The sequence below is a fragment of the Oncorhynchus mykiss genome, chromosome 12 (genome assembly GCF_057628025.1).
Source record: "Oncorhynchus mykiss isolate SJ-2025 chromosome 12, ASM5762802v1, whole genome shotgun sequence".
Classification (NCBI taxonomy): domain Eukaryota; kingdom Metazoa; phylum Chordata; class Actinopteri; order Salmoniformes; family Salmonidae; genus Oncorhynchus; species Oncorhynchus mykiss.
In genome coordinates this window covers 44,559,500-44,572,199 of record NC_143033.1, presented here as the reverse complement: position 1 = coordinate 44,572,199, position 12,700 = coordinate 44,559,500, and positions in this window count along the sequence as shown.

Here is a 12,700-nt window from a genome sequence, read left to right as displayed (position 1 = left end):
CCTACTGCTTTCAATATCAACATTTTCCTAAAAAAAAAATGTCTTTGCAGGACAAGGATTGTCCCGACTTTCAAGAATGCCTGAATTGCTTTGCCTTGCTTTTCTGGTTGGCTGAATGTAAGTTTCACAATCCAATTATTTTAGGAGTGCAAATTTCATCATGGCATGGACTTTGGTGATACGTTGGCACGTGAATTATTAGAATATGGCAAATATTAGTAAATTCTTGCATTCTACCAATGCTGGTTTTCGTGGGTTACCTGATACATGAAAGATAGGTGGAAAGGCATACCGGCTTTTTTGCCTAAATGGGTAATGGAAACACTTTTAAAATTGTATTTAACCTTTATTTAACTAGGCAAGTCAGTTAAGAAAAAAATATTATTTTACAATGACGGTCAACCCAGACCAAACCCTCCCCTAACCAGAACGACGCTGGGCCAATTGTGCGCCGTCCTATGGGACTCCCGATCATGGCCGGTTGTGATACAGCCGGGATCGAACCAAGGTCTCTTTAGTGACGCCTCTAGCACAGAAATGCAGTGCCTTAGACAGCTGTGCAACTGGGGAAGCCCAGGTGAATAAACACTTAATTTTTTATTTAACACTTTTTTTTCAGGTGTAGTGCCACAATCCCCACATTCTCCGGGTAATGCTCGTTAACAGTTCCATTAGATGTATCAATGCGCATCCACTGTCCCACAGCCCAGCCTGTCAATTTATGAACTTAATCCCCCCTGGAAAAAAATGTCTAGACAATATTTCCCCATGCTAATAGACTGGTTGGTTGTTTAGCAACAAAACTGAAGTGTACACAACTATGGGGTAGATGGGGTTGGGTTAGACTGTGGACAACATTTGAACTATAATTAGTCTCCAAATGTTTATTGAAAACATAAATACATTTGCAAAAAGAGCACATGTTGTCTCTCAAATACATCGTTACAGTTGTTAGTGAGCTGGCTAGCGAATTTGAGCCATAATAGCATAGACATGACATCAGTCAAAACACCTCAAAACAAGACATGGTATTAATAAGAAGCTACAACTGTCGAAACGAGCCACCTACGATTCAGACCCTTTGCTATACTACTTGATTGGAGTCACCTGTGATAAATTCAATTGATTGGACATTATTTGGAAAGGCACACACCTGTCCCACAGTTGACAGTGCATGTCAGAGCAAAAACCAAGCCATTAGGTCAAAGGAATTGTCCATAGAGCCCTGAGACAGGATAATGTCGAGGCACAGATCTGGGGAAATTTCTACAGTATTGAAGGTCCCCAAAAACACAGTGGCCTCCTTCATTCTTAAATGGAAGAAATTTGGAACCACCAAGACTCTTCCTAGAGCAGGCCGCCTGGCCAAACTGAGCAATCGAGGGAGAAGGGCCTTGGTCAAGGAGGTGACCAAGAACCCGATGGTCATTCTGACAGAGCTCCAGAGTTCTGTGAGTGCCCTTGGGGACAGGCCAAATTTCTTCACCATCCTGAGGTTAAAGAGTCACTGTCATGCCTTCTTCACTATGGTGTCCTTGTGATTAGACCATTTCAGCTTCTCTGAGATGTGTACCCCAAGGAATTTTAAGTTATTGACCATCTCCATGGCTCTCACATGCTGGTTTTCTATCTTGAAATGTTGTGCGTCCATTGAACATAACATCTACATTTGGAATCAGATGTGTCCGTGTGTGTGTGGTGATGACAAAGTGTATAGTATTGGGCTTCAACATCAAGTCCAGACAGCACAACACTATAGTGGGCAGATCTTAGTGAATCAGCATAAGTTACTAGTGGGTGAGGCATATCCAGCCAATCGCTCAGACGAGCTCCAGGTAGCCGTTTTTGCGGTCCGGATTAGTGTTCCACTTCTCGAAAGCGGCAGCTCTAGCCTTTAGCTCAGTACAGATGTTGCCTGTAATCCATGGGATCCATGGGATATGTACGTAAGGTCACTGTGGGGAAGACATCATCGATGCACTTATTAATGAAGTCAGTGACTGATGTGGTAAACTCCTTGATGCCATCGGATGAATAATGGAACATATTCCAGTCTGTGCTAGCGAAACAGTCCTGTAGCTTAGCAACTGCTTCAACATATCACTTTTGTGTTGAGCGCGTCAATGGTACTTTCTGTTTGAGATTTTGCTTGTAAGCAAAACACCAGTCTCAACGTCAACAGTGAAGAGGCGACTCCCGGATTCTGGCCTTCTAGGCAGAGTTGCAAAGAAAAAGCCTTATCTCATACTGGCCAATAAAAAGAAAAGATTAAGATCGGCAAAAAAACATAGACACTAGACAGAGGAACTCTGCCTAGAAGGCCAGCATCCCGGAATCGCCTCTTCACTGTTGACGTTGAAACTGGTGTTTTGTGGTTATTATTTGGACTTGTGAGGCGTCTGTTTATCAAACTGAACTTGTCAAATGTACTTGTCCTCTTGCTCAGTTGTGCACTGGGGCCTCCCACTCGTCTTTCTATTCTGGTTAGAGCCAGTTTGCGCTGTTCTATGAAGGGAGTAGTACACAGCGTAGTACGAGATCTTCAGTTTCTTGACAATTTCTCGCATGGAAAGCCTCCATTTCTCAGAACAAGAATAGACTGACGAGTTTCATTTTGAGCCTGTAATCGAACCCACAGATGCTAACGCTCCAGATACTCAACTAGTCTAAAGAAGGCCAGTTTTATTGCTTCTTTAATAGGCACAACAGTTTTCAGCTGTACTAACATAATTGCAAAAGGGTTTTCCAATGATTAATTAGCCTTTTAAAATTATAAACTTGGATTAGTGTAAGGGGTGTGTACTGTCGGCAGAGAAGTCAGGCACAGGAGAGCAAAAACTGTTACAACGGCGCAGTTTAATAATAAAAACTTCCGCGGAAGTTGTGACAGTACCCCCCTTGATGCGGCTCCAGCAGCGCACCGACACCGGCCTCAGGGACGACCAGGAGGGCGAAGCGCGGGGCGATCCGGACGAAGACGGTGGAACTCCTGCAGCATTGAGGGGTCCAACACGTCCTCGACCGGAACCCAGCACCTTTCCTCTGGACTGTACCCCTCACACTCCACAAGATACTGAAGGCCCCTCGTCCTTCTTTCAAAAACAAGGATATTTCCAAGTGACCCCAATCTTTTGAACGGTAGTGTATATATAGTAAAATTGGTCAGGAGCCTGTAAAACAGCGTCTATACATTGCAGCGCCATTCTCAAAATGCAGCTACTTTGCTGTTATTCTGGCTGCACTGTTTGATGTGACTGTGTTAGACATAGTTGGCTAGCTAGCAAGCAAGGGATAAGAACATTGCCAGCCAGCATGGCAACGGAATATTTAGAACAAACTTCTAGGTTGTGTCCTTCGATATAGAACAAAAAGACTTCACGACTGGGTCGCATCTCTGGCAACCTTACCAATAGAATGAACGATCAGCTGGCTTGGGTAGCAACCCTAGATTTGTGTTGGGACATTATTTTGTGGAAGGGTGAAATAACATTTTAATTAAAATATGTCAATCATTATTTGAATACGTTGGTAACCCGTTGTACAAAAGTAACACTACCCCCCCCCCCCCCCCCCCCCCCCCCCCCCCCCCCATTTGAATTGATGAAATAGGTTGGTCAAAGGTTGACATGCAGAGCCACCAGTTTCCATTAACGTGTCCAGGGATTTATTTTGTACGTGTATAGAAAGTTTGCATAGAAAATGCAGTGCGTCTCCATTGAAATGATAATGCCCTCGAATCCAGTGTTTGGAGGATATATTGGCACGGTTTTCTGGCCCTTGACTAACTAACAGCTGTGCCAATATATCCTCCGAACACTGGCTTCTTGGGCCTAATCACTAAAATGAAAACACACCGCAGTAGGATATTGTCGCATCTATTTTCAATGCAAACTTTCAAAACGTCTACACAATATATCACTGGAGAAGTTAATAGAAACATAGCTAGTGTCACATGGTAATGGTGGCTCTGCATGTCAACCTTTGACCAAGCAATTTCATCAATTCAAATGGGGGGGGGGGGGGGGGGGGGGGGTGTGTTACTTTTATACAGTATAACGGGTTACCAACATATTCAAATAGGGGGGTGTTACCATATGATTGTGATATAACCAATTAGATCCCAGCAACTACATTTCTGATTAGTCAGGAGACAATACAAAAACAAATGAAAATAATTTTATAAATGTTTTATTTTATTTTAAGCCAGCCTGACTGAGTGGTCAATGTTCAATCAGATAAAATAAAATGTGTAGTTTTATTGGTCACATACACATATTTAGCAGATGTTATTGCTGGTGTAAAGAAATGCTTGTGGAGCCATAAGTAGAGCTGTCTGTCGGTGCCATCTTGATCAATCTAGCAGGCACCCTGCCCAGCCGGGTACTGCCGTGGCTTCGCCTCTAAGTTTGTGTCATAAACATTTCAATTTTCTGCTAGTTTCACGCTAGGGCGGGGCTATTGTGAAACACTTCAGTTAGCAATTTCAGCTTGTAAAAACTGTCCCTCTGGCATCTTCCACCAGGTTCAGCAATTTACCTGTCTAATACACAGTTCAGACGCCGAATTTATGGCGAGTTGAACTGAATAGAAATTGATAGCGGGCTGGCATGGTTAAGATTTAAGAGCTTTGCTTGACATACCGATCGATTTCATACAACCGCTCAACACTGCAGCAGACTTCATCATAGGGTCGAATTCAGGCGTGACAGCGACCTCTCACAGAAGTCCTCCACCTACATAACCGAGGCCATGATTGTGCTTCTGTTATGGGTGTGGTAGAGAAGCAACCTTTATTTGCATGCAATTAACATACTGTATATTAACGTACAGTGCCTTCAAAAAGTATTCACACCCCTTGACTATTCCACATTTCGTTGTGTTACAGCCTGAATTTAAAATGGATTACATTTAGATTTTTGGATCACTGGCCTACACACAATAACCCATAATGTCAAAGTTGAATGATGTTTTTCGACATTTTTGTAAATCAATTTAAAATGAAAAGCTGAAATGTCTTGAGTCAATAGCTATTCAACTCTTGCATTTTGTTATGGCAAGGCTAAATAAGCTCAGGAGTAAACATTTGCTTAACAAGACACATGATACGTTGCATGGATTCACTCTGTGTGCAATAATAGTATTTAACATGATTTTTGAATGACTACCTCATCTCTGTACCCCACATATACAATTATCTGTAAGGTCCCTCAGTCCAGCAGTACATTTCAAACACAGATTCAACCACAAAGACCAGGCATATTTTCCAATGCCTCGCAAAGAAGGTCAAATATTCCTATATGGGTAAGGATAAAAAAAGCAGACAATGAATATCCCTTTGAGCATGGTGAAGTTATTCATTAGACAAACAAAGAGGTGTAATGGGTTCGCAATAAAAATATGTCGCATAAAGCTCACCTCAATTTTTTTTTTTTTTTATACTGCATCAGGGATAGCGTACACAGACTTTTAGGCTTTACAGCCTTCTTCAGTGTGTAGGTACAATTTTCTTTAATTCAAAAACAGCATTTGTAAACCTGTCATGGTTCCACCTGTCACCAAAGGGCGGCAGAGACTGTCCTAGAGACATTAATGACAGTCAGGTGTGTCCTATTTACTAATTATGATTTCCCTGTAAAAATAAGTGTTTTCTGTTGTTCTTTGCTGAATATTAATCATTACCTTTAAGCATATTAATTCCCTTATCGATCCACCCTTAATGACTAAATAATACACACTGATACATCCACCGTCATATGGAATCAAAAATGTTACACAAAATCAAACAAAACCAATACATGTATTTACATCAGATTCTTATCATCGACTGCTCTAGGCCTATATCCAATTATAACTCTTCTTTTTAGGATTTTTATTATAATCTTCATTAAAGGAACAGTCTGTCTAAACATTGAAGATAGTCTCATCTAACATTGGCTCCTTGTGGTTAAAAGAAACGGAGCCATTCCCTAGGCCTGGACGCCTGTATTTGTCATCCCACTGGTCGGAGCTCGGAATCGGTCCATATCTCACCATCTGTTGCATCATGATCTCTCTAGAGATCTGGTGATTAAACCTCTCACACATGGGACCAAACAGCATCAACACAACACCAACACACTCATACAGGTGAAAGCAGCCCACAATACAGTACTTATGATATTTTTCCATTTCCCAAACATGCTAATCGAACCACCCTGTCAGGGAAGTATCCACCCCAGAGTTCTCTGCTAACTCATGAGCTAATGTGGTCAAACTTGCCAGGGCCTTGGTCACTGATCCGTCTGGAGCTGTGTTATTAAAAAATAAACGTACAGCAATGAACCCCAATCATTCTACATACCCCGCTCTTTTCTGCCAATAACATATCGAGAGTCAGTCTATTTTACCAGGTCATGAGGGAGGTGGCGGATAATTGTTCAGAGAAGTTAAGAATTTTCTCCTGTACTTCCAAACCTAAGTCAGTCACATTAACGATTAACTTTCAGCCATTAAAATCTCGGTGCCATTCTTGTATCTATAACACTGGTACTCATCAGGAGTTAAAGTGAACCGAGGTGGGTTGGCCGAGTACTTCAATCTGGCCAACCCAATCCCTGTAAAGTTATTTGCTTTCCTAGGGAATTGTTTAATGTTTACCTTCTTGATCTTCTTTGACTCCTTATTCTGTAAGTCACTCATCAGTGTATTATATAGTTTATCTTTTACTTCTTATCAATGACAACAGCGTCATATAATTAGTACCGGAAGGTGGTGGATCTGGATGTATCAGAAAGGTTACCAAGACTATGATGCAGCTCAGAGTTCCTAGTCTTCCCAAAAACCGCCAACCCTATCCTGCCCTTAGTCGATCTGCTAGGTACCACCCCTTACTCACGCCTCTAGGAGCACACACAGTGATGAAAGGTCGGGATAAGGAATCTTCGTTAAGTAGGTGACCCCTGGACCCTGTTGGTACTCGGTTCTTCTCCTAACTCTGTGTGTGAGCAGCAGTGCTTGTATGTGTACATACCCTTTTGCAGTGGGTAACGTGGACCCAAGTGACTCTCTCAGCTATTCTAATGGCAAAGCTGGTGGTTTAACAGAACCTGGTATGGGCCTTCCCAACGGGGCTGCTTCCAGTCTTTTCTCCTCAGGGACTGGATCCACACCCAGTCTCCTGGTTGGATTGAGTGAATCACCTTCTCGTGTAATTCACCTGTTGGACAGAAAATCTTGGACATACGGGTTTGGTTAACAAACAGTCTTCTCATGTGTTCTGCTAGTATATCTTCAACTTCTATGTCTACCTGTCCTGTTCTGGTCCCTAACTCTGGCATTCTATTTGTTCTACCTGATTAGCTAAAATGTCATCCATTATTTAAAGAAATAGATCCTAGTAAACCAACTCTAGGGATAATGTCTTGACCTAATATTTTAGCTACTACCATAATCGTGTCCGCCAAGTAAGTTTGGAACGCTTCTACCCATTTGCTATACTTATCTATTATTGTTAAACACCCCTTCTTCCCTTCACTTCGGGAATAGTTCAATGAAGTCCATTTCCAAATGTTGGAATGGATATTCTACAATTGTAATTTTTTAAAGTAGTTATCTTCTAGGCCACTAAGTCTTTCCTAACCTGCAGTGTTTCCTAACCTGCTCTACCACATGGTGTTTCCTAACCTGCTCTACCACCTGGTGTTTCCTAACCTGCTCTACAATCCTTTCTCCCTGTTGGCACATGGCTCTGCCCACGTGTCAATATTGCTGCATATCTAAACAATGACTTAGGTAAGATTAGTAAATTATCCTTATGTCTGACATTATCTTGTAGGATCGCCCCTTTCATTTTCCACATGTCCAATTCTCCCTGGGGCGTTCGTTCTTGGCTATCCTGTAACAAATCTCTGTCAAGTGTCTTATCTACTTTTAAGATTTATCTGTGCTGCTTTGTATGGTTTTAAATGCATATGTGTTGTCTGTGTAAATGGTAACCTTTCTCTCCTTTCTTATTTCGCAGGCTCTAGTCAATGCTACTATTTCGGCCCGTTGTGCAGAATAATTTCTAGGTAATGGTTCAGTGTCTAACACCTTCATTCCTGAAACCAACTAAGTTTTCTCTTTTAGTTAGGGTAACAACTACTTTCAACAAAATCATCATATCTCTTCCTTGCGAATTTACTAAACATACACTTAAAATAAAAACTGAAATACCTGCCTCCCCTGCTAACTTGTCATATTTTTAAAACAAATGGAGCAGAAAGTCTTTCTACAAATTAATATCCTAAAGCTAAGTGAACCAAATTCTCTTCCCCTTTATTCTTATTCTGTCTTTTCTGTCTGTCACGGTATTATTTATGTCCCCCATTTCTTGGGAGAGCCTTACACTCTGCCATCTAATCCTGTTTATAATTGAACTATGCTGGTCTCCACTCAGTAATTGTTATCTACCCATTCTGTGTCCCTTCTATCTTCTCTCCTCATGCTACTCCCCAACAATCAAGGTCTTAGCAGTGCCGGGGAGGGCTTCTCCATCTGCCCTTCCTTCTATCTGTCTGTCGCTCTTTCTTATAACAGTCAGTATCAAATATGGGTTCTGTTTCCAAATATTGACTAAATGTCTCACTGTCTCCCTGTCTGCAATCATGGATTTTTAGAAAAATCAACATGTCTATGGTAGTAATCTCTAAGATTATTACCTAGTTGATAAAGTTTATCTCGATACTCTCAATGATCCAGAATCACCACAGATGTCATATTTCCCTGTCCTCTTGGGTTAGAATATGTCCTAAATACTTAACATACGTCTACCATTACTAAAACTTATTCTTACTAACTTTAAATCCTTATTCAACAACAAAATATAATAATACTATTATATCAATTTCACAGCCTTGTTGTGTTAAATGTATTACACTGCATACAACAACAGCTGACTACCTAAGGGAAAATAAAACTTTTCTAGATTACTAAACATTACTTAAGCCAAAATAGTGGGAGTTTCAAAATAAGCTTATGACAGTTTTTTATAAACCCACCTTCGCCCCATTTTAAACCCATAATTCTCCATGAGAGTATTGTATAAAAAATACTACTACTGGTCAAAAGATAAAACAAAGTTTCAAATAACATAATCAGATCCAAATCACTACTCTGAAACCCTCCACGAAGAAGAATTATTGTACCCTTATGCCCATAGGAAGAGAGACTTAAGGAAGTCTACCCTTAGTCAAAGGCTATTCCCCTTCTTTCTTCTCATTGGTTCAAATTACAAATATGTCAAAGAACTATAAACTCTATCATAATTATCAATTACACAAATTACTTTAAAATTAGTATTACAAATTACCTTAAATTCATTATCCAAATGGCCCTCCCATGAGGCTGATCAGACCACAAAGGAAAGCCATTGTAGAGGTCAAAAGTCATACCACCCCTTCAAAGAAATGTTTCTTACTATATTAGACAAATTAAAGAAAAACTGTCAAACATTTCCTACATGTTGTATCCCAGGTTCCCAGAACATTCCTTTATCAAAATAATTCACTTGTTTAATTAAAACTCAGAAAATAAAACTTCTAAAATTCCATATGTGTGTGTACCCCTTTAAGATATCGTGGTTCTAGGAAAAATGGAAAACTCCTCAAACCCAAAGGAATTAGAACATACCAATCCAAACATAGTATTTTTTTTAAATATATAAACTAATAGTAATACACTATTATTTGCGTGTGGGTATTTGCAACCCCTAGGTTAAAAACAACAAACATTTCCAGGTTTCTTCAATTTGGTAGAAATATGCCTCTATCTTACAGCCCCAGAAAACATTCCAAAGAGAGACAATGAAGCACTCCTTTTCCCAGAAAAAAAAACACAACCACTTGGTCAGCATTTCATTATACTACACCAATTCAGAAACCCAAACATTGACTACAAACAAAACCTAATAATAATAATAATTGCATTGTACTCCCTCCAATCATTAGTTTTAAATTTCCTCAATGGTAATTGGTACTTAATTGAACATTCACTACCCTTGGATACAATACTGTACTTCAAATCTATGAAATTCCCCTAATTTACATATTACTTGACTATTTTGGCCCAAGCTTGCTTTACAACATTAAAACCCATTGTCTGTCTTCAAACAGGCTCTCAAAGTGCTTGATAGGGATCCCCTGCCATTAGACACACACAACTGTGATTAATGTGCACTGTCCCTGTAAAATAAAATTAACTCATAATCAGAAACTATCACAAAACTTTTACGATTAAACTATTCAGACCTGAATCCCTTACAGCCAAATATAGCCCAGCGAGCACAACTAACTCACCTATTCTTACCAGTAGGCAAAAATATAACCCCTACTCAAACAACGTTCTGCCTTACCTCTATCGTAAGAGTAAAACCAACATTTTCAACTTTCTCTTCTCTTTCGGCTTCACACTTATGAAATGTCCAAGACTTAAAAGTAACATGTAAATCGCCCAATTTATAACATACTTCAGTCAACCCTTTAGAATAAAAACATTTCGGTGGACACAACTCTATCGCCATTACCTATCTGCATTAGATTTAGGTAACTGTCTCTTCTGTGATTCAGTTATTTAAATACAACTCCTATTCTCAATACACCCTTTCTCTACACTTGCCTTATTACCTTCTTTTTTCCGGCCTTCAGACAGCCAAGTATCTAACCCTCGACCCGCTGTTCCCCTTGTCTATCTACACATGTCCTATGTATCTACTTTATCATTAATTCAAATTGTTCTACATCTAGACGTCTCTCAAAGTTGTACTTCTTTCTCCATTTTGGGCATTAGATGTACCTCTCATCCCCGGTTAATTCTTGTACCTCCTTTGAGGATTTACCACCCATGTTATTCAATTACCTTTCCTTCTTATTCTGCTTCTTCTCACAATCTATGTGTATGTGCTTTTTACCTTCTATGTGTGTGTGCTTTCTACCGTTATCATCCTTAACCTATGTTGATAAATACCTCCCGTTAATCTTTCCTAGAATTTTAGAATCATTATTTGTATGAATCCTGATATATTATTTTTATCTCACACGTATACAACCATAAGTTCTACTTATTCTTTGTTGTTCCTTGTGACTTTTCACTGATTAATATATCTTTCTCACATGCAAATAATTATCTTCTTATTCTATGTGTGTGCTTTTAAAACTCTGATCTCTTCTCACAATCTATGTGTCTCACAATTGATCTGTATGTATGTCCCTCCTATGTGTGTGCTTTTTCCTTTCTTGAAACTTTATCTATAGAGCTGTCTTTCGATCGACATTAGGTCTCAGACGTATACAACTTATAAGCTATATCCCAGGGTTTGTAAAGTCCTAGTTAACAGCCTATTTTTTTGTTGTTCCTTGTGATTTTGACACGTTAATATCTCGTACCTCACCCCGCTATATTAGGCTTCCCTTCTTCAATGGATAATCAGACCTAGATGGGCGCCTCCTAAAGATCTGACCATCCCCTCCTAAGTGTATTTAGACAGGCGACCTATATTAATATAATTATGCCTCCTCTCTCATAATTCTATTATTATATTTTGCCTTTCAACCAATTTTACGTTTAAGGTCTCAACATTTAGCTAGTTTATATTGGTAGTGGCCACAGATATCTTGGAATCATTCCGGACCCCCCTCCTATTTGAATTTATACCCCGATTCCTATCTTCCATTTGCACAGAATACTTGGTTCCCTTTAAAACAATTTTCTCCACACAAAATTCTGAAGACAGGTCACCAGATATAAACTCCTCCGGATATTTTAGCGTCTAACACCCAGAATACATTAAAATGCTTTACTCATCTCTGGTTAAATTCCTGCATTCCCTTAAAATCCTTTACCTCATTTAATGCAATCAAACAGATATTATCCAATATATATCCGTGAATAAAAAGCACTGACCGTATTTTTTGCAGCTGAGGTTTCAATGTTGGTTGGATTTCGTCACCGCTTTCTGTCGCGTACCAGTTTGCCACCGGCCTGAAATGGAACCTCAATTTCCAGAGGTCAGGTCTTTAACTTACAGATCTCAGATCCATCCGTGCAGCCAACTGACAATTACTCCTGAGGTGCTGACTTGCTGCACCCTCGACAACTACTGTGATTATTATTATTTGACCATGCTGGTCATTTGTCAACATTTGAACATCTTGGCCATGTTCTGTTATCATCTCCACACGGCACAGCAAGAAGAGGACTGGCCACCCCTCATAGCCTAGTTTTACCTAGCCACCGTGCTTCTACTCCTGCATTGCTTGCTGTTTGGGGTTTTAGGCTGGGTTTCTGTACAGCACTTTGATATATCAGCTGATGTACGAAAGGCTATATAAATACATTTGATTTGATTTGATTTTCGGCGCTCCCATGGGACGACAGAAAACAGGTATTGAAATCCGGCTTCGAAGGACCAAGCTGTCACGAGAATTTTCAATCACAATGATAATAACTAACAATCAAACTTTGCCCAATCCCCGAGATTTGTAAAACCCTGGGTTTAATAATAATTCGGCAAAGACTCAGTTTATGCAAAAGGTTAGTACAGTTTATTCACAAGAGCGCTCTAAAGTCAAGAATGCAAACAGTCTTTATAACACACACACAAACAAGTTCAAATCTTAAGCCATGCCTTGCTCAGACAGTCAGTGTTTTTCCACTACACAGATACATTGTTTCTTTAATCTGCAAC